This window comes from Chinchilla lanigera, unplaced genomic scaffold (genome assembly GCF_000276665.1).
Source record: "Chinchilla lanigera isolate Chin_1 unplaced genomic scaffold, ChiLan1.0 scaffold00008, whole genome shotgun sequence".
Taxonomy (NCBI): domain Eukaryota; kingdom Metazoa; phylum Chordata; class Mammalia; order Rodentia; family Chinchillidae; genus Chinchilla; species Chinchilla lanigera.
The window spans coordinates 21,742,727-21,766,119 of NW_004955409.1; positions in this window are offsets into that span (position 1 = coordinate 21,742,727).

Genomic DNA, 23,393 nt, shown 5'->3' on the forward strand with positions numbered 1-23,393 from the left:
TGTGCATATCCACATTTCCTAAAATTTTCAGTTGGTGGTTACAGTTCTCAGTTACAGCCACACCAGCCTCAGCACACCATGTGTGTTTGTTTTAGTTGCTCAATAGCAAGACAATCCTAAATCACCAGGAAATTAATCTGAAATAGCAGCAGTTTCACAACTGCTCACTTTGTATCCTTCAAATTCTAAAACAGGAGCATCAGTAAAATATTTTCTAGCAGCTGTTTTTTTCAACAGTGGCATAAAAGCTCTTTTAAAATAAGTGCAACTGTTTTTCTACAAAGGACTCAAGTTTATCCTTCTTGATTCATTGTTTTATAAAGTATAAATGGTTGAGCATGGTGATGCAAGACTGCATTCCCAGCACTTGGGAGGCTGACACAGGAGGATCACACAAGTCCAAGGTCAGCCTGGACTACACAGTGTGTTTAAGGCCAGCCTAAGCTATACAGTGAGACCCTGTCTCAAAAAAACAAAATAATAATGATAACGATAATAATAATAACAATAATAATAATAAAGTGAAATTTACCACTGAGGAAATAACATTAAATGAGTGTACCATCCACTTGAATATTGACAGAAATTCTAAAAAGGGAAAGTCATAAGAAATGTCTAAAGAAATGCAAAATATTCTTGATGTTTTAACTTTTAGGAGTCCTACATCCAAAAAGCGGAAAAATGCAGAAAAAAATTCTCTCAGTAATCTATTTGGTTCATTTAATCTGACAACTCAGAATTACCCTTAAAAACTTAACTTATAAATGACAAACTGTTCTCAAGTGAAAACAATTTTTTTAAAACTTTTGTGGATTTATTCATGTATTTTTGGTCAGACAGTGAAGGAAGTTTATTCTTGGCCAAAAACTCGAAGCCAAGAGAGACAGTTCTCAAATCAGCCTCTCAGGAGAAGGACTTCTAAGTACAACTGTGAAATGAACTTAAAAGAGCAATTAAATATGGAATTCATATTCCATTAAATATGGAATTCACAGGCATGACAGATTAAAATAGATTAGAAAAGTTATATCTTTATGAAAAGTCATTTTACGGGACTTCTCTCTAAGGAAAATAATAATAAAGGTAATAGAAATGCCCAACATGGCTTTCAGGAAGAGCTTTATTTAAAGCTGTTACTATTATTACTATTATACTTTAAGGTTTTAAAATGCCAAGTTATTTTTACTCACATGGACCAGCGTAAAAGCACGAGAGCATCGGAAGAATGTCAAAAATTATAGCTTGGAAGTGTTTTTCCCAAAAAGGAAAGAAAGGGACTATTACGAGTTCCCCCAAAGAATTTTATATGAAAGTTAATGTCACTTCAGAATCATTTCTCTGCACGACTAAGAAGGTTGCTCTTTGTGTTAATATTCTTTCCAGCATTGTTTTAAATACATTCACCTGTGCTAAGAAAGACAATTACCAGTAAGCCGTAGTAAGGCATTATGTTCCAGTTGTGTAGATCAGTAACTCGCAAAGTGTCAGACAGACAGAGAAAAGGGACTATGAAAAAACTGCAGTGCTTAATAAGCATGAGGTTTTTCAAAATAAGAATAAGGTTTTTCAAAATGGTATTGGTAAGCCACCAGACTGAAAGATCCCTGTAGGACTTTTATTTAGTTCTTAAATTACTTTCAAACTCTGAGCTTAAGAAGAAATAGAATCAAGCCCCAAACTTTCAAATCTTTCATAAAATATCAGTGAATATCTTCATATAGCATCCTGCAAGATTTCCCTTATTCTATAAACTGTATTTTTAAAAAGTCAAGTAAATAACAAGCACATTCTTTAAAATAGCTTTAAAGAAAGGAAGTATGCACAAGTGTTTACTAGCTTGCAGTTTACTGTTAATTTCCCACGCCAAACACCACTGCAAAAACCTCCAGAAAAGAAACCCAAGAGGTTACTGTATGCCTCTGTATTATTTATTGTCAGGTCTCTTCTGTAACAGCTCCCTCCAAATTAAAATAAAAATACAAAGCAAAAAAAAAAGCTATTTGATATGGTGTCAGTTTCTTCAACAGTTTTCTCAGTAAACATACATAATTGAAATTACTTTTAACACAAAAGATTGAAAAAGATTATGAAATCCCTGGCTTTTTCAAGTATTGCAGTTTTTAAGAAGTTTATCAAGAATTTTATTGACTAATAAGTAAAAAGAATGAAAGTCAAAGTTTTAATAATAATTTAAGTAATACAGGAACTGTAAATAGACTGAGTCCTCAAAAGCCATAAAGTAACTCCATATCATTGACCTGAGAAATTGATTTATGGTTTTACAAGTGCTTCTGAGTAAAAAGAAAATAGATATTTCGCAAAAGGGAAGGAAGACTAAGAAATGGAGGAAGGGGAAAAGGAGTGGTGTGGAAGGGATTGGAAAAGAATTAAGAGGTGTTCTGTACATGGACCAACTCTCCAGAAGGACTGTAATCATCATGTACTACAAACATGCACGAGTAAAAATAAAAATGTAATAAAAAAGGACGTGTTATTTTAAATGAAAGATACTGATATATATCAAAACGCTGCCCCAGAAATTTTGAATAGACTGAATAGACTGAAGTTGTATACAATCTTCAAAATATATAATCTTTGTTCTTACCTCCACCAACTATGCCAACACTCATTTTATTCCACCCCATATTATTATATCAAAAATATTGTAAGTACACTTGTTCAAAGTATTTTCCCAAGTACAAAAGAAAACAAGTTGTTACTTTCAAATACAAGTTATAAAATATTTATTTTACAATACCAGTGGATCAACAATTTCATGTCTATAATGGTCATCTCAAAAGGAATGTGGGCCAGGCATGGTGGCGCATGCCTGTAATCCCAGCACTTGGAGGCTGAGGCAGGAAGATCGTTGCAAGTTTGAGACCAGCCTGGGCTATAAAGTGAGCTCAAGGCCAGCCTGAACTGCATAGCGAGACCCTGTCTCAAAAAGACAAAAAAATAAAAATAAAAAAGAATGTGAAATTTACAGATGAGTATGGAAGATTCCACACGCCAGTTTTGATATTCATTCCTGGGACAGTTTAGAGTAGTAACAGGAGCACGATTTTGACAGTAACACTCGGCTCACCTCTTAACTAATGACCGTGTGACCTGAAGCAAGCACCCTTAACCTCACTGTGCCTCAATGTCCTTCTCTTTAAAATGAGGCAATACTTGTACCACTTTCATAGGATTCTTTCAAATTAGACACAATTATGAAAGAAAAGCCCTTAGCACAGTGCCCAAGGGCAATGCACTTCCATAGACTTAATGACAGGGAGTTATTTGTTGCAAAATTTCTCCTTAACTCAGAAGCACCGACTGCTGTTCCCTTCCTGCTTAGAGTATTAACAGCGGCCATGTTCTCAACCCTCACCTTTGCCCACATGTCCCGTGCTCCAATCACATTTCAAAAGCCCCACCTTTCCATTTTAGACAATTAAAAATTATTTATAGAGTGGTGAAAAGGGATTCTCCTATTGTTGTTTGCATTTTTATTTATTTGATTAGTAAGGAGGATGAATTTTGTACAGGTATGTTTTAGGTCCTATACAGTTCTCATGTGTGTTTTATATTATCTATCAATTTTTCCTATTTGACATTCATGTTGTTTCTTCCTGATTTGTTGGTGTTTTTCTATATTAATGATACACTTTGCTACACGCCCCCATTGAACCAAAAAGTAAGGAGGTCTCAAGCGTATTTTGAGTGCTATTGTTTTTACTAATATTATTTTGCATATGCATTTCTTGTTTTTTCTTTCTCTCTTTCTGAGAAAAGACCTCACTCTGTAGTTCAAACTGGACTTGAACTCATGCAGTCTTCCTGCCTCAGCCTCCCAAGTGCTGAGATTACAGGCTTGTGCCATCACACCCAGCTGCATATACTGTGAATTTATATAAAGCACAAAACTTTTCTTTTATAAATATGCATAATATTCCAAATAATATGTTTACTTCTTATTTTTAAACTAAGACAATGTATAGATACTTCTCAAAATGTTCATAGACATCTTCAATGTTGAAATAGTATCTTCATTCAGATTGTCACTAAAGTACAAACTAACATCAAACTTGGCTTGCACTCCTTTGTTTGTAGGGTCCAGGAAACCATACCAGAATAAATCAACAATTAAGATACAAAAAAAATCTGCAAAATTAATACCACTGATAGTAATAACCCAAGATGTTGTCTTTCTGAAACTAAGCTTTTTTTTTTTTTTCCAGTACAGGGAATCGAACTCACGACCTTCCTCTTGCCAGGAAGGTGTCGTGCCGCTGCCAAATCCCCAGCACCTTAAACTGAGCTATTTCTTAAAATATTAACATAGTAGGGGCTGGGGATTTAGCTCAGCGGCAAAAGCGCCTGCCTGGCATGCGCAAGGTCGTGAGTTCAGTTCCCGGTACCGGAGAAAAACCAAAAAATATATATATATATATTAACATAGTGCATACTTAGTTAATGTTGACTGTTAGGTTGTATTTTTAAATTCTACATTATTACACTACCTTGTGGTATGTGATCATTCAGTTATTCTATAGATTTTCTCTATTTGCACTATTGTGATTCATTCATTATGATACCATATGAATTTTGGTGTTAACTCCCTTGGTGTTAGCTTATATCTAGATGCCCTCCCAAAGCCTCATGTGCGCAAAGGACTTTTGAAAGGGGATTGGATCATGAGAATGTGATATTCGCCTGATGGGTTTATAGCTAAATGTAATGTTAGTGGGAGTAACTTGGTCTGAGAAAGTGGCCCCTGGGGGCCTAGTCTGGAAGGGTGTGTCTCCTTCTGCTCCCTTTCCTCTCTCTCTGCTTCCTGGTCACCATGCTAAGAGCTACTTTTCTTCTGCCACCCCATCTTTTTTAATGTCAGCTCCTCATATTGTCAAGGTTTCCTGGAAATGGATAATCCTTTACTTTGGGGAAAAAGGAAGCAATGAGGTATCAACGGAACAAGTTTTATATAGGATACTTTTATAAAATCTTACAGGGCAAACCCTTGGTCCCAAGAAGTCTTTGTGGACAGAGTATGCCCTGCAGATATAACACAAATACAGAAATGTTCACCATACAACTGGAAATGGCCTAATATACAATAATGAACTAGTTAGGCATGTTATGGGATAACCACACAGTAAGTGTTATGTTTTAATTTAGCTATTTGAAAATATACGTGACTCTTGTTCTGTGACGTAGTATTGTGTTTATAATGTATTGCTAGGTTTTTAAAAAGCAAATTACACAAAGATATTATTCCATTTTCCAAATTAATCAGTGACATATGTCAGTGCACACCTGTGCACATGAACCCACAAATACACAAGCATAGACAATGCACAAAATGCACAGTGACTCCCACCAATTGTCGTGCTTTGAACTGATTTGTAATCTTTCTCATGTAGTCATTTTCTAAAATATGTATAATGGAAATGAAGTTATTTTTTAATTTAATAAAAATTTATCCATACCTTAACAGTGACCTAAAATAAAATCCTGTGAGCTAGAAAAGACTTTCAGTTTTTACCAGGTTTCATTTTTTAAGTAGGTTAAGCTCATAATAAAACTTACAGAATCCTTTCAAGTTATTTCTGGACTCACTCTTTGGCTGTGTTGAAATTTGCATTTATTTATGTTAATACGTGAATTTGTCACTCGCTTGTCCCCAAGCACAATCTAGATCTAAAAATCCTCCACGCCAGAAGCTAGGTTGCCTATCTTCCACTTTTCTTCTTCAGCATTTTGAACATCGCAAGCATTCAATAAACATGCATCACATACACTGTATTTGTAATTCAGCCCCAAGTTGTGATTCTCCTCTAGTTCATGAAAAAAAATTCCTATGACTTCCTCAGATACACTCTGCTCCTGGAGCCCTTTAAGCATCTTGTTAGAGACAGTGAAATTCATAAATAGGATGTGCTTGTGTGTTCTGAGAAAAACTGGCGCTTTAGCTAAGAATGGCACAGCATAAATATTTTCCTAAGGTATTTTTGGAGACATAAGCTTACTCATTTGCCTTTAGTGCGTAAAACTTGAAAGTCACTAACCTAATGTGTAGCACCGTCTTGCAGTTTAAGCATTAAACTGTTAACAATCAAGAAATCTGAGAGGATTTTTGCTCTTTAATATGTAAATTTCAGCTAAGAGCAATCGTTTACAGGCAGCTGTTGCCTTTAATATTTCAACTTCTTCATGCTGAGATTTTTAAAGTCTATCCACTTTTCACAACTGCTTTCTCATTAAATATCATCTTACTAATTACTGAGTAATAACTCTTCTCTCCTACCTGGGAATTACAGAGGAAAGGAAGAAACTTAATAGATTTTGAACAAATTATTAAAATAGATTCTCATTCTGAAACTTATTTTTAAAAGTATACATGGAGAGGTTAGGAAAAAAATGAATTTTCTGCTTTCTGTTGCATAGCACACATCATTCGGATGTTATTTCTCATCTTGTTCTACAACCCACGACAACCACTGTCCAGTCAGTGGAAGCTCTATGGTGGTCAGCTCCGCAAGAAATATTAAAAATTATGGTCTTTTCATGAATTAAAGATAAAATATTTTACAACCCCCAAAAAACAGTCCAAAGAAATGAAATAGTGTAATAATAAGATATCTGTCTTTCCTGTGCCCCCTCTTACATTTGAATTAGCGGATAATGATGTTTTGTAACCTTCAGTATTAAATAATCCATATACATCCCTCTTATGTTTTTCTTGCCTTGTGAGGAAATACTAGTTTTAATTCACCCCTATGTGGCTTCAGGTTAGTTTTCTTTGGCTTTTCACTATATAAACAAAACAGAATACATAGTCACTGCCTTGACCGCTATAATCTCCCAGTCCCCAAGATACCCCCTTTCATCAATCAGAGTCAACCATTAATCAGTGAAAAACTTGATTGGCATCTGGATGTTACAACTTTTCTTCTTTATAAATTTATCACACACACACACACATACACATCCTGGCACAATAACTGCTCAGTAGAATTTATGGAATGAATGAATAACATGTAAGACACAGTGTTGGAAGCATCCCCTAAGACATCATTTCACTCTGAGTGAGGAAGGTACATAAGGCACAATTCCTGCTTGTCACACACTAAGGGGAGTGACAGAAAAATTCTCCAGGGAAATGAAGAAGAATGAATGAGACAAAGCAATGGCCCAAAAGCATATAAGCAACACTCCAGAAGATTCATCAGGCTTTGCAGGACTCAAAAGCTCAGTGTGTAACTTGGAAGATGGAGAAAGGTCTCCAAGCAGAAAGTGAGGCAAAAAGCACAGGACATGGGGCACAACCACTTTGGAAAACTGGCATTTTCATAAATAATTTAGCACACACTCCATTTACAGCCTAACAGTTCTACCCCTAGGCACTGACCTAAATAAAATGAAAAGATAGCCCCACAAAAATGACACAAGAATATTTATGATTATTTTATTCCCAAACAAAAACAGAAACAGCCCAATATTTGTGTCATAAAAATAAAGCAACTATTTCGAGCAATATTCATATAGTGCAAACTAATCCAAAATAAAGAAGAATGATCTTCTGATTCACTCAATAACATGTATGAATTTCAAAAGCATAGGTTGTCTAAAGTAGCCAGACATGACTATATATCACTTATCTGAAGCAAAATTAGCTGATATTCATAGAAATCAGAACAGTACTTTTATGAGAGGTAGAAGGGATTGAATGAAAGAAAGCACTTTCTGGTATAATAGAAATGTCCTAAGCTTCATTAGGATGACATTTCAGAGGTGAACATATTTACCAAATTGTAAACTTAAGATCAATTTCACTGTATGTAAATTTTCCTCATTAAAAATAACAAAATATCCTGTGTATACATATATACATATTTTCCCCTGTTTTCTTTTCTCTTTTCCCTCATCCCAGTTTTCTTTCCTTTTGAGCAGTTTTCTTTGATTTCACAATATCTATTGTACCTCCTAGATTATATTCACTCTTTTAGGTTCTTACGTTAGTGAGACAATACAGTGTTTACACATGCAGGTCTGATTTATTTCACTTATGAGTATGGTCTCTAGTTGTGTCCATTTTCCTATAAAAGCATCGTTTATCTTTCTTTACTGACTTTTACTGCCTTATGGAAAGGAACCATTAAAATTTAATTATTTGATCAGTCTTACATGTCTATATTTGTTTATCTGAGCAACCAATTTGAAGATATCAATATGTAATACAACAACTGTTGTTAATTTCCTATCACCTTGTCTGAAATTTTCTATTGTTTGTATTGTTTTTGGGTTGTTTTGTAAATGTATGTGTGTTTGTTAATATGTTTTCATTCTTTTATCTTTAAAATAAAAAATAACAAAATAAAAAATTAATGAGGCAATATTGAAACAAAACAAACAAATGCATAAGAGGCTGAAACACTATAGTATAGTGCAGGACACTAAATATGCCACTCCAACATATGCTTCTATTTTTTAGCCATTTTTAGCTGAGTAATTTGGTAAGTAATAGTCACAAGAGATGCTCAGAAAACAAAATAGAAGTTAATATTCTTTTGTAAGTGAAATTGACATCTATAAATGTAACCCCTTCTATAAAGGCAGGAACAGAAAGATGACTAAATTACCACATCACTTACCAGTGCAGAAGACCTTAAATGTGCATAACGAAACCTCTTCTTCGTGTCCTGGGCTTTCCTTGGTCACTTCTCTAAAACTGATCTCCCCAACCCTTCTCTCTTGGTCCAGCTGAAAATGTTATTTCAATCTGAATTATAAGCCACAGCTTGAAGAATTACCTGGGTATTTCCCATGTATACTTGAGGTACACACATTAGTACACTTTTGTTTATTTTTCTCTTGCTAATCTGTCCTTTGCGATAGGGGCACCAGCCAGTGAATTTTAAATGAGTAGAAGCAAAAGATACTTTTCCTTCCCCAAAACAAAAAATCACAAGTACTTTAGCAGTGATAGACCACAGTGTTTGAGCAGGGAAGCAATAGGAGTAAGCCTGACAAGAAAAACAGTGTAAAACTGGATTGAAAATATTTTAATTTTCTGGCTAAAGAAAAATGGAACTTGGGTCAAAGGCAAACGTTAAAAAGTTTAAGGGTGATTGAATAGTCAGAGATATCCAAAGAGGTGTAGAGACTCCTATCCTTATGTGTTTACACATCAAAGAGAGATGAAACCCTAAACCTTGGAAATGAGTAATAAAGTTGTCCCTCGCTGTCTCAAGAGGTGAAAGGGCAGTATGTAGCCTATATGAACTCTGAGATTCATAATTTCAGGGTTCTTCTCCAGCAGTAAGGACTTTCACACTCCCTTCGCAGACCCCCCCCCCCTCTTGCCACAGGCTGAGTAACATCTGGATCTTATTGTGAAGTAGGAGATTAGGGCTGGCACAAAACCAGTCAAAAAACTGGGCAGAATCTGTCAAAATCATGGAGACCCAGGGCATGTGAGTAGAACACAGGCTCCAGGACGACTCTGCACTGAACTTCTGAGCGTTGTACAATAAGCCAAACAGAAAAGTGCTATTTTTCAACTCTTCATTTACATCTGGTATAAAGCCAAGCAAGTCTTTTGATAGCATAGTTTAAATCCAGTACCAGGCCAAGGGGGGTTTATCCAGGAACTCCAGATACAAAAGACCCCTTTCCCTTATCCTTGCCAGCTTTGCGAGCCTCTACATGCACTCTGCAGAGCATGCTTCTTTTCAACCTTCAATAAATGCACATTGCTGCTACCTTTTCTTTTTTTTCCCCTGCTACCTTTTCTATGAGCCTTGTCCAATTCTTTGTTCAGGACATCAAGAGCCTGAAAAGAATTCGCATGGGACCCACCATCAAGTAACTGTTGCGTCTCCTATGAGTTATTGGGTGTGGCAAGTCAGTGCAGTCACGGCTCTAAGTAATAATAACTCATCTCTGCCCCAGAAACCTTAAGTTTGCTTTCAAGATAAATATAAATAAGACATTAAAAACTTGTCAAACAGGATCCAGACCATAGGAGCATTCTATAAGTGTCTAGATTTACCCTCTTGTCAGTGGGAAAGCAGTGAAGGTCACTGAACACAAAGAAATCATACTTGAGTGTAGAAAGATCACTTGGACAGTGCTATGGAGAATAAATCTAATACAGTTGATACTAAAGGTAGAAGATGATTTAGAAGGCCACCGCAATGGCCCAGGAAGGAGATGCTGAAATAAATATTGGTATCAGAGAAAAATTAAATGGAATAGGCATGAGCAATGTCAGGAAAGTAGGAAAAAGAATTTAAACTCATTGGGTGTAGGAATAGAGAAGGAACTGTTGTGACACCCTCCACTGCCCTTTGCCTTAATTACTTTCTCAATGCTAGGACAAAACTTGACACCCACAACTTGTAGGAGGAGAGGTTTATTTTGACTCATGATTTTAAAGGGTTCAGTCCATAGTCAGATGGCTGCAAGGCAGGGAGGGCAGAGTGGAAGGGTTTGACGGAGGAGAGCAGCTCATTGGGTGGCAGCCAGGAAGTAAAGAGCAAGGAGAGCCAGGGAGGGAAACTGACCCTTCCAGGTCTGGCCCACAGTGAACCACCTCTCCCAAATAGGCCCTTCTACACAACAGCACATGCAGGGATTCATCAGATCAATCCGCAGATGAGCACAGTACACCCGTGATTCAATCCCTTTCCACATACATAAGAATTTGGAGGGACACTTTAGATATAAACCATAGCAGATGCCATTAAAGATATCTGAGCAAAACCCCCAGGACACCAACTCCTTGCCCTTCCCTGAACTCTACTAAGGACTCTGCACTTGCTGGTTTATAATGTCCTTCCCTCATCCAACTAGAAGGCCTGTATCCACCTTCCACCAGAAAGACTCAAGATGACTCTTGATCAGCAGATAAACTAGGAGCCTGGTATTTGTCAGTCCCAGAGCTAAGGTTCTACAGTACTTAGCAGCATCCCTACTTCGGCACTTACATTTTTGGATGGTGATTGTGTTTTCAAATCTGGTTTCCTCACTAAGCTGTGATCTCATGGGAAGACTGCATTTTACTCTCCATTGTATTCTCAGCACAGAGCAGGAGCCTGGCACAAAGTAGGAATTGAATAAATACGTGTTATTAAATTAATAAACATTGCTCAAAGTCACAGTTGTAAAAGATCAAGCACCAGAACACGCTGAACATGTTACCTCATTTCCCAGGCTTCCTACAGCATGCCAAGGACATTCTGTCCTCAATAAATTCAAACAAATCATTTGAGCCTCTCTCCCTTATTTCTCATTTCTAATCTAATAAAATATAAACCTTATAAGACCTTAATAAAAAATGAAATAAAGAATGAACCTTAAGCACATGAATTTTTTGAGACATGGAACTGAGTGATCTCTTGCTCTCTTAGAGGGACCTAAATTTGGGACCTGAAAACTCGAACAATACCTACTAGATACTATCACCTTGATGCCACCCTATGTATGTCTGACTCATGATGCATTTACACTGGCATGGTGGCATTAAGTAAGATAATACAGAGAAAAGCACAATGACACATACACAGGACATATTAAATAAAAGCAACACTTCTGGGCCCCCGTCCACATGTTTTATACAGTATTACCCTACAATCATTTTTATTTACAGGCGCACCTAAGCAAACCGATGAAATTTTCACAGCCTCATGAAAGTCACAAACATGGTCGATTTCCTCAAATTAATGGGCACTGAATTTCATGACACAATTAAAAATGTGCCTATACTGCAGAGAAAATAAAACCATGGCAGGAGAAAAAGGTATTTCTTCCTCTTCTCAGGTAAGTAGTAACGTATAAAATATACATTTGGTGCACATCTAGTCACTGTCGCTAATGATTCAGTAAATAAGGGAAAAGATGAAAACAGTCTGACAAGAATATATAAAATGAATACAGTTCATAGTCTAAGTATGGTAATGATATATGAAACATGAAGACTGCACGATTGAGGGCGTTATACTTATTCTCCATTGAGCACCTGCTATTAGCTCTTAATAAAGATAGAAACGCTGACTTTCATTCAGTGCCGAAAAGCAGGGCCGAGAACGGGAATTATTCAGACACTGGCACTGCATTCCGATGGTGTCAAATGTTATAACTTGAAACAAGCTTCGAGACTGAAGCATAAATATGAGAGAAGCCATTGATCTGCATTGCTGCTTTCTTCAGCGCCACTATGAGAATTTTATCAAAGCTCATACACAGCTAACAATAAGCAAACCGGACCGGCAAGGTGAGACGAAGCTACATACAGGAATTCCAGTTGTACTTCACTCAGAATGAAGGATGCTGGAGAGAGTTGATCCCTAGAATGGACAAATGTCCAAGAATGCGGACAGTGGGAAGAGAGGCAGGCGAGCATAGGCATGGGAAGCCTCCTGTGAAAAGATGGCAGGGTCTTGCTGTATTGTACCCTCACTTCACAGGCCCTAAGTCCTGAAGAAACACCCTGCTTCCAGAGGTCAGCGCTTAGTGGGTACCTACTGCTGTGATTTGCATCTGGACAGGCCCCGAAGTCTCAGGTGCTCAGAGACAGGGCTTACAGAAGGTGAGTGGACTCTGAGGGCACTCTGGCTGGCTTCCTGGAAGGTCTGGTTGGGTTTGGGTGCACGACTTGGAAGGCGGTGCCTCCTCATGCGGCTCCTCAATCTCTCGCTCTGCTTCCTGGCCACCATGAAACGAGCAGCCCTCCTCGGCCCAGGCCCTCCACCATACAATTTCTGCCTTGGATCCAGCTGGCCAGAAACTTTAACTATGGGTTGAAATACGCCTCTCCTCCATTAAGTTGTGGGTGCTGAGTATTTAGTTCCAGAGAGAAGAACATGACTAAGACACCTGCTCAGTGCCAAGCTCTTTATTAGAAAGTTTTGCTTATCCTAGTTCATCTAAATTTCCCTAAACCAATAATTTCATCTTCTTTCCATGTGACAGATAAGGCGATTAAAGCCAGAGAGTTTAAAGGACCCAATGTCACATGCTAACAAAAAATGAGAGTTAAGATACAAGTGATATTTCCTTCCATGACCAATACAATACACACAGTACGCAGCAGCATTACTCTGGAATGTCGAACTCCTGAGGGCTCTGCCCAGGGCAGAGGCAGAGGGCTGGGATGGAGGAAGAAGGGTTGTGCCTATGGTCCCTGGAAGAGGGAACAGGGCAGCATTGGAGATGCTCTCTGCCTGCACTGCTGTGCTGGATCCATGGATGTGCTGCTCATATTGCTAAACTCCGACACACCTGATATGTATGGGCTACGCACTGTTGTGTGTGCGTGCTCTACTTAAATACAAAGCTGAAAAACAGGTTGGAGCGGCCTTGCCAAGGGTGCCAGATTGGCTGCTTATCCCAGACCAGCTCCCCGTTTCCTTTTCCTCTGTCTCATAGGCACAGGAGATAAGCCTGCTGTCTTTTCCTCTTAAAGTTGTCAAACAAAACAAAACAAAAAAGTTAGCCAAATATATTTAGCCAAATCCTTACCAAGTATTATAAAAAATGAAACTAACACTTTGCATGAAAATAAGCACATGTACATAGTCATAGGCAGAGAGCATAGGAAGACAGAAAGCACAGGGGATTTGAATCAAGAGACCTCATCTCTCGCCTCCACTACCAACAGCCTTGAGGTCCTGGACCTCGACTTATTTTTCCATAGATGAAGGGAGGACTAGAAAACCTCTAAAGTCCGTTTCCTGTGTGTATGCTTCAGGGGACAAGGTGACATTGTTTTCAAAAACAAAGGGGAGGACAGGGACAGCCACTGACAGGAGAAGGAGAGAAAACATTGAGGTATGAACCATGCAATGAAATATTCTACGCAAACCAAAGGAGACATATTGTGATACTATTCATATAAAGTTAAAAGGAAGAAAAATGGAGTAACATATTGTTTGGGGATGCATGCATGTCTGGCGGAGCTATGAAGAACACCGCACAAATGACGAATACGAAATTCAGGAAAATGGTGATTTCAGGAGGGCAGCAGGGCTATGGGGAAGGGAGAGGACAGTGTAGTGTTCTCAGCAGTATGAGGATGTTGGTCTGTGGGTTGGCGTATTTGTGTTGTTATTGTACTTTAGAACTTAACATATTGTTACACAGTCCTTTATATATTAGGAATGCAGAAATGTTTAAAGATTTTATTTTTCTAGGAAAATGTTGGGGATGAAAAAATGTGGTCAGAATCGTAAAAACTCCAATAAATTCATGCTCTGATCTCTAACTGCTCTACTATCAGGGTTGCTCCCTGCGCAGCACGGGCACGAGCATAATTATTTCTAGAGAAATTTATTTTATTTAGCTTTGAGCACTGGTGAAAACTGAAGCCAAAAATGCACCCAGTAAACATAAAAGAAATCTCTTTCTTAAGACAAGGAATGAAATGCAACTCATCTTGGGAAAACATTATTGACTCCACCTACTAATTTCTACTTTATGTCAAGCATCATTTAAGAGGAGGGGTGCAGCAGGCAGCACAGCAAAGCTGCTACACTTGCAGAACTCACCTGCTTCCCAGTGAGAGAGATGGACTGTAAATCCCTGAAAAATTAAAACTTGGGCCATTTCTGATAGTAAACAGAAAACAAAACACTTATGTTACAGTGACTTTTCACATTTGGCCTTACCTAATGAAACTACACTTATTTTCCTATTACTTCTTCTACAGTTTGAAAAAAAAATAGCCCTATACTTTATTATATTAAAAATAATTTCTCAGAGGCTGGAATGTGGCTTAGTGGTAGAAAACTTGCTTAGCATGGGTAAGGCCCTAGTGTCAAGCCTTACTACTACGAATAAGGAAGGAAGAAAAGGAGGGAGGGATGAAGAAAGGAAAGAGAGGAGAAAAAATTAGCCAGCCATGATGGCACACACCAATAATCCCAGAACTCTGGGAGGCTGAGGCAAGACAATCACAAATTCAACCCCTGCTGGTCAACTTAGCAAGTTAGTAAGACCTTGTCTCAAAATAAAAAATAAAGGGCTGGGGATGTAGCTCAGTGCAAGGGCCCTAGGTTCAATCTCCAATAACTCACACACACACACACACACACACACACACACACATAACTTTTTTTTATTAGTACAGTTTTGAGGTATATAATGATCACATTTTTTGTGTAGAGTTGGCACATGTACATAATACATCTTAATTCTTTTTTTCATCCCATTTATAAGTAACTTATATTTAAAAATAACTTTCTGTGAACAAAAGAACAGCCAAATGGATGGTGTGAATTGTCTTCTTGAAGTGTTGACTTCACTAGCCTACAATCTCCAGTTAATTAAGTCAAACACTAATCTGGGTGTTTCTGGAAAGGCATTTTGTAGATATGATTAAATATCACAAGCAGTTGACTAAATAAGGGAAATCATCCCAGATAACCCAAGTGGGCCTGATTCAGTCCATTAAAAGATCACAAAAGCAGAACAAAGGCCGCCATAAAGGAGAAATTCTGCTTGCAGACAGCGCTGCAGCCGGGTCCTTCCTGTCAGCCTGCGCTAAGGACCTGAGACATTGCCAGCCAACCTCCACACTGCATAAGCCAATTGCCTGGGTCACATCACCTACCTTTTCCGTCTTTCTGATTGAAACTGGACTGATGCAGATGGATTTAAAATGCAGTATCTTGGATTCCCACCATCAGAGGCCCTGTCTCCTCAGCAAATGAGAAATGATTTGGGGTTGAGAGTATGGGCGGTGAAGTGCACTGATTGATGGCCCACTTAGGAGCTACCACATCCACATGCGTTGTCTCACTGCATCTTTACCAAAACCCGAACAAGCTCACCCTTAGTATCCCCACCAAGTTCACAGACTGAACGCTGCAGAATCATACAACCTTCATACGGTCACCCAGGGAGTGAACAGCCAAAGCCGGGCTTCTATGTAGATCCACACAAGCCCAAGGCAGAACTTCCCATGCTGCTTCTCCAAGAAAACAAACAGGTGTGTTCTTGACAATTTACACAGTAAAGTTTGCAACTGAAACACTATCATGACAATGGAAAGGAAAGGGTAAATCAGAAAACAATCCAATTTAGCGAAAGGATTGGGAAAAATCACGAGGATAATCAAATTTTTCCTTAGGCATTGACAGCAACATAAAACTCAATTTTTATAACAGACTGTTGAATTTCTCAGAGGGATGCTGAAATAGATCCTAAGTGACCCAAAGGGTTTATTTAAGTATCTCTATTATAGGATTTAGGCTTCAATTGAAAGAGAAAAAAAGTGATTCACATTAAACCAAACAAATCATGCTCTGAAATGTAACCGTATGCCTACCTGACACTTAATGGCTTAGCCAGAAATACTTCACAGTCACCTTTCTAGCCTCGAAGCCTCTTCTTTTAAGAAATTCACCTTGATTATTCCTTGTCTTTAAAGTGCTGAAATTGAACAGTCAAGATCCAAGTTCCATTTAAGCTTGCTTCCCTTGGAGCCCAGGGCAACCTGTTACTTAAATATAACGGATGAATTTCACTGTATTTCAATGATTTGGGTGACATTTCCTTGACATTCACAATATGTCTATAAATTAGAAGTGCCGTAGTTTTAACACAAAATGAATAAAATGATCAAAAGAATCCTCCAGTTACTGCCTACCCCTGGAGGAGGGGAAGGCAACCTGATTGCTATTCTCTGCGTACATCAAGCTACACACCAAAGCATGGAAAAGGCACTAATAAATTGCCTTTTCTCATTATAGTTTGGTTTACTTTTATGTTTTGTAATCCATGTAATTACTCACTGTCTTCTTAGTAGCATATTATAGAAAACTTTGATTAAGCCATTGAAACCCTCAATTTACCATAATTTAGAAACCAGAAATTGTTTTCAAAATGTTAAGGCCATAGAGTGGCAAACAACAAAACCCTGATTCAAGATTCCTTCGTGTTTCTTTTCTTTTCTCTCTCTTATTTAAGTGTTTAATTTTTTTTAACACATTGACTGCCACATTAAAACACAGAAACCTAATCTAGGGACAGTTACACATGAAAAGCCAGGCAACACCAAAGCCAGGGCAGATAGTTCTTCCTAGGCTCTGGGATAGAGAACCGCACTCTCTGAAGGAAATTCCCAACCTCTCCCAGGCAGTTTGCTGGTGCACCCTGTGGTCTAACCGTAAATAGGAATGCAGACAAGATGAAACGAATCACAGTTAGCACTTGGAGTGTACCCTGTACTAGACACTCATCTAAGTAGGTTAAGAATACTGAAACCAGACAGGTACTATCATTTTTCCAGGAAAAAAAATTGAGACACAAATACATTTAGTTCTTACTCAAGGTCATATACCTAACAAATAATAGAAGTAGGACTCAGTGCCAGGCAGTTTTGCTTTTCAGAAGAGCATGTCTTTTATCTGGTTGGGTTATAAGTTATTTACAAATTCCATATCATTTTAGCAGTTGCAGGTCCCCACTTGTATCAAGTACCTGAAGATGAAATCCTACACTGAGAATCAAATAAAACACTGTATAAATGTGACAGCACAGGACAGAGGATGCCTGAAGAAATGGCCAGATCTAGAACAGAAAAGAGCTAGTCACCACTAGTGACATTCTCGCTCCTCTGCACAGACCCAAAGGAGCAACCAAGAAAACAACTGCCTCCCACCTTCAACAGGAGCAGAGTTCACAGACAACCTCAGCTCTTATACTAGGGGGAAAAGTATTACATGAATAAAATGGCATGATGCATGCCTTTAAAATTTTGTGGCAACCAAAAATTCAAATAGTTATTCTATTTACGTATCTCATAACTAACAAACTTAGTTACCCAGAACACCCAATTCTGTAAAGCATCTCAGTGAGTCAGGGTTTGGCCTAAATCTACTTGGCTTCTGGATGCTGGGTATGACAACTGCAGTGTCTGCCGTGGCGGCAGACGTGCAGAGGCACTGATAGAACCTTTATGCCTCTGTGAGTCAACGTCACAATGCTATCTTGTCACTTTCACTTTGGGATTTTTATCTGCTACTTCAAGCTAAGGAGGAAAGGCCTGAGATGTGTTTTTAAAATACATTGAGGACAACGCTTCTATTTTGGGACTCTTCACTAGTTAAATAAAAAACCCTCTTAACAGCTGTTAGATAAGAGAGGAATACCAATCATTTCAGAACCTGAGAAACTTCAGTTCTTGAAAAATAAACCCATTCAAAGCTGGCTAGGGCTGTGATACTCCAAAAGAAACGTTAAACCTAGGCTGCATTTCTTATCATCAGTAAGACTGAATGTGGTGAGCTCCCCAAAATATGTAATCTTCCTTAAATGTTATTATGGAGTGCCTTCGACTTTTGAGGGAAAGATTTCTTCTTACCTATACAGTATCTGTAGTCTTGTTTTTGTGCATTGCCTTCTCAAGTTCCCTGGAAAGATTATAAAGTTATGCATCTAGAAGCTCTTTTATCCAGTGTACATGCCAGACGAATCAAATGTAGTGTTGAAATTCATCAGGCACAATCTATGAAATAGGGGTTGTGCAACAATATCAGCATATGTTGGGAGATATATTTCCATTTTTCTCATGTTTCCCTGAATTTATTTGACAGAATTTTAGAAGGGAAATGCATTTGCCAGAGGGCAGGTTGTTTTTGGTTCCTGGAATCAGCAAAGATGCTGAAAGCTTTTCAACTTTCTCTTGCCTTTATCTAAACTTCATCTCAGCCATCCAGCCACACTCTGCATGCGGCCGTGGTGGGGATTTTTCCCTAATTCGTCCTTTGTCTAGCGTGTCTAGAGGCAAATGTAGACTTTTCAAAGTCACAACTACTTTTAGAACACTCGTATCAACATCCAAAAGGAAAAAGTCATTAAAAAAATTAGCTCAATAATCAGCAGACCAGCTTCTTGTACTCTCCCAAACATCAAGTTTCTACCATTATTTTCAGAAACAGAATTCCTAGGTGCATCAGCATCCTCAAGCTCTTTTTCTTGCCTTCAAGGGAAAGTTCTTAAAATCATAGTGAACACTTGTTGACTTTATTTCCTTGTTTCCCATTCAGTCCTCAACATACTATGACTGTATTTGGTTTTTACTATTTCAACAAAACTGTTTCTATTGTCTCTTGACTTATGATGGCCAAATCCATTGTCACCTTCAAGCCACTCAAGAGCACCCAACATGGCGGACCAGTGCCTGCTTGGAATTATCCACTCATTTTTCCCAACACACCTCTCCCTCTCACTCCTCCCATCACCCTCTCACATCAGCTCTGTTCTCCGACTCCTCTCCTTACTATCCCAATTGTGGAGATTCCAGGGTTGGCCTTGGCTGTTGTGCTCTGACTCCATATACTCTTCCCAAGCAATCTTATTCACACTCATAGTTCTAAAACTCCGTGTATACAGCTGACTCTAAAATCTGTTACCTGGAGATCAAACCTCTCTCCTGATCCTCAAGCTTCTTTCACCAACTGCTTAATGATAATCTCCTCCCAGATGACCCACAGAGCTTCCAACTCAAAATGTCTGGAACAGAGGCCATCATTCCATCCGCTTCTGTTTATCTTCATGAACAAGGACTGACAAAGTCGGACAGATGAGACTAATCCCACACTATCCCACTGCTTTCTCTTCAAACGCTAAGTTTCTAATGGCCATTCCAACTCTGGCATTGTCATGCCCCTCACCTTTCCTTCTCAAAGGCACCAAATGTCTACAGGTTGAAGTGCAAACTCCAACATAGGGTATACACATGTTTCTGAGATTGCTATTCCCGCCTACCTCTGTCTGCACACACTCTGGTCCCCTGGCCGCTTCATACTTTGCTACAGTTTTTTATGTGCTGTCTCTTCAGCTGCTTGTGCTCCTGTTTGTTACCCCTGAAAACTAATTCATTCTTCAACAGTCTACTCAGATGTTACCTTCTTTGAGAGCCTTTTCTAGCCTCTTGAGGAAAAGTTAAGTGATTCCTCTCATGTGTTCTCAGCCTCTTGTTTATCCCCCTATTGCAGCACGACTCACTTTGTTCTCACTCTCTTACAATACAGAGTATGAACAAATTTGTTCACTTTTGCATCCCCAGTGCTGAGTACCAATGCTTCACATATCATAAGCCTGAATAAATGCTTTGAGAATAGAATGACACAAAGAATGAATGGTATAATTTTCAACCTTTCAGAAAATACGCTTCCTATGTAATTATGCATTATTTCCATCTGGAATCCCCATTTTATTCCCAGGTGGGGATAAAGCCTTAGCTGTTTTCCTTACCAAAGGAAGAAGACTCTTTGTCTTGTTATTTTCAAGCACATTTTGGAGGGATGAGAACTTCAAGAGAGTGTATTGTCACTTTCGTCTCACTAATCAGATGCTGGAGGACACACTCAAAGTTAAATCTTATATACATCGGTGGAAAATTTAAATTGAGAGCCTTTTCCCCCTCTGCAGCTAAACAGTGATATCACAGTGTGAGTCTATCAGCGTCTGCGCCCATCAGAGCATCTTCACAGGGAACATCCCTGACAAAAGCCCAGTCTCATGGAAAGACTCCAGGTTATGCCATTTACTTTCAGTGTTTTATAGCCACACAAGACTGACCTTCAAAATAATCTCTAATATGTCAAACAAGTTTCTTATACTCTACCTGTTCAATTATTAAGAGGCTCTGTAAGTCTCTCAATGGTATGATCACACTCCAAAGTATCCAGCCTCTCACCCAGTGAACTACACTCAGTATTTCACTAAAAGAAATTATGCTTCTTATTGATTCAAAAAGTGTCATCAATCTTCATTAATGCCCTACAAGTAACAGTTTTTACATACTTGCCTTTCATCTTCAGAACAGCATAGTTCCTGGTACAAAGTAGATGGTCGGTATGTATATGATTTGAATTGAATTTTGAAGCTCCATGATACAATAACATGAGTGCATTTATAACCCATTCTTACCCACTGTCACCTCTAACAACCTCCCAAATTTATATATCCACTTTCTTTCCCATTGCAACCTTTCATATGATCAGGTCACATGTTGTTAGAGAGATTTGTTTGTTTGTGCTTCTGTGGTGCTAGGGATCAAACCCAAGACTTCACACACACCAAGCAAGAACTTTACCGTGGAACCACACCTCCAGCTGTCTTAGAGGTATTTACCCACCTCTCACCTTTAAATAAGAGGGAAGGCTAGGCTACATGCTGTCCAGAAGACAAGTCTCACCTCTGGGCAGACCCCACAGTTAAACCTCGAGGTGATCCTGACTCCTGCATACACAGAATCTTTATGCTATGGCCTTCATCTAAGTTAAGTTGCCAGGCGTGTCTCCTAAACACAGTAAACTTAGTAATTTTCTTGACATCCTAAATGTGTTAATTGTTATAAACATATTTTAGGAGTCTTTCTATATAAAAGTCTTATGTCTGGTTGAGTGATTTCTTGATTTACATGTACTCCATATTTTCTGAGAACTTGTCACATGTTGAGAGTATATTACTTAAATAATTTATACTTTGCCTTGAGGTTTGTTCTAGGCAGCTTGAACTGCTATAACAAATTACCATAGGCTGGAGGCTCAAACAGTAGAAATTTACTTCTTACCCTTCAAAAGGCTGGGAAGTCTGTGATTCCGATGCCAGTGGGATCAGGTCTGGTGAGGGCCTTCTCAAGATCACTCACTGCGTGTGACACAGTGGAGACTGAGAGAAAGGGCAAGCTCTTTCGTGTCTCTTCTAGCAAGGACACTAGTCCTATTCATGAGGAGCACCCCTGTGTCCGAATTATGGCCCATGACTCCTCCTCCCTGACCACAGCACTTGAGTTTAGGATAAGACCTCAATATGGGAGTGGGAATGGGGACAAGGGCACAGCCATTCAGTTGATAGCAAGGTTACTCATTTGGATAAAATCCGAAGAGAAAAAATATCAAAGGCCAGGATATAAGAAACTCAGGAAAGAATTTTTAGTGTAAAAGCCAGAATTCACTCTAATTGAACACAGGGAAACCTAATGCCCATTACAGACAGAAAGCAGAAACCTGCCTAATGAACGTGTTTGTGCTTACTTACAAAGACTTCACACTCCCTAATGAACAATTATCCCTTCTAACTCGGGCTACACAAGAGCTGCCTTTGCCTTCCAATTTAACTCCTCCAAAAAGGAATGCATTTGTTTTTCTGACCTTAATCTTTTAAACCAACTGGATATTAAAGCATTTTAATGCTTGCTCTGAAATCAAGCACATTAATGTGGCGACAAACATCTGGGCACTAGTCATTGTCCTCAAACGTTGTTCCAATTCTCTCGTTCCTTTGTATCTATTACTTGCTAATGAGCATGTTAAAGAATTCCCTTCTTTCAAAATGACATTCTAAGATTATACATAGTGACCCAGTTAAAGAGATATGATAATAACTGCAAACCTCAAGTCTTCATTAAGGGAGAAAAACATAAGGTAGGACATGTGATTTGAACTATTTTTACAAAAAGATTATCTGAAGGAAATATGTGAAGTTTTAACATTCATTAAATATAACTGGGAATGATGGTTGATGGTTACATTATTTTTTTCTTTTTTTATGTTTGGAATAGCTCATACCTTAACAACAAAACAATTAACTACTTCCAGCTAGACAAGCCAAATTACAATAGCAGAAAGATTTAGAATTTCCCACCTTATAAATTTCCACCCTTCTTGCTTTACCAATCCTACCTTTGATTAAACTTTAACTTTTTTCCTTGGCCTGCTTCAATACCAACTAACATTACTGCACAAAACCGTGAAACTGTTAGTTCCAATACAAATTCACCCCAGCCAAAGATTGTTTGCTTAGCAATTTGTTTTTTCCCTCCACTTTAATTAACATAGCATCATGTCTCTCACTTGGCCTATCCCAAACCCCTTCTACTTTGTTCAGACCTCAACACTCTTACTTCATTTCCTTTGAAAAACTTGTGACTTTTCCTAAGTTGCTTAACTGTAAGAGGGCTTTTGGAGGTAAGTATCTTCAGCTCCTACTCCAAATGTGGTGCTATATTTTGGAATTAACAAAACAAGGTCAGTAGGTCTTTACATCAAGTATCTGGGCATTACATCAAGAATGGCACCATGCTGAGCCCAAGACGCCCCACTTCCTAGTGCTCACACATTTCTGGAATGTCATCTCCTGCAGTGCAAGACAGACTGGTGACTTGCTTCTACCAAACAGAGTGTGGCAGAGGTAATGGAATGTCCCTCCCATGTTTACATTCCACCATAAAAGACTCTATCTTAACAGACTGGGATGAGATTGTCCTTGCTGTCTTTATTAAGCAAGAGACCATATTAAGAACTCATATGGCAAGGAACCCTGGAGGCTTCCAGCCAAGACCCAGAAAAAGTTTACACCCTCAGAGTAATATTTTTGAAAGGACAAGGCCTTGT